Here is an 874-nt window from a genome sequence, read left to right as displayed (position 1 = left end):
ATAATCCTAATCGTAATCCTAATCCAAATCCTAATCCTCTTCCTCATCCTCATACGCATCCTCATCCGCATCCGCATCCTCATCCTCATCCTCATCCTCATCCTCATCCGCATCCTAATCCTCATCCTCATCCTCATCCTATCCTAATCCTATCCCTAATCCTGATTCTAATCCTAATCCTAACCCTACTCAAATTCCTAATCCTAATCCTAATCATAATCCTCATCCTCATCCTCATCCTCATCCTCATTCTCATCCTCATGCCCATCTTCATCCTCATGCTCATCCTCATCCCCATCCCAATCCCAATACTAACCCGAATCCTAATCCTAATCATAATCATAATCCTAATCCCAATCCAAATACTAATCCTAATCCTCATCCTCATCCTCATCCTCATCCGCATCCTCATCCTCATCCTTGTCCTCATCCTCATCCCAAACATCATCCCCATCCAAATACTAATCCTAATCCTAATCTTAATCCTACACCTAATCCTAATCATAATCCTATTCCTAACCATATTCCTAATCCTAATCCTAAACCTAAACCTAACCCTACTCCTACTCCTAATCCTAATCCCAATCCTAAACCTAATCCTCGTCCTCATCCTCATCCTTATCCTCATCCTCAAACTCATCCTTATCCTAATCCTAACCCTACTCCAATTCCTAATCCTAATCCTCATCCTCATCCTAATCCTCATCCTGATCCTCATCCTAATCCTAATCCAAATCCTCATCCTCATCCCCATCTTAATCCCAATCCCAATCCTAACCCTAATCCTAATCCTAATCATAATCATAATCCTAATCCCAATCCAAATCCTAATCCTCATCCTCATCCTCATCCCCAACCTCATCCCCATCCTAAT

The sequence above is a fragment of the Lupinus angustifolius genome, chromosome LG15, assembly GCF_001865875.1.
Source record: "Lupinus angustifolius cultivar Tanjil chromosome LG15, LupAngTanjil_v1.0, whole genome shotgun sequence".
NCBI classification, from domain to species: Eukaryota; Viridiplantae; Streptophyta; class Magnoliopsida; order Fabales; family Fabaceae; genus Lupinus; species Lupinus angustifolius.
Note: the sequence above shows the minus strand (reverse complement) of the source record.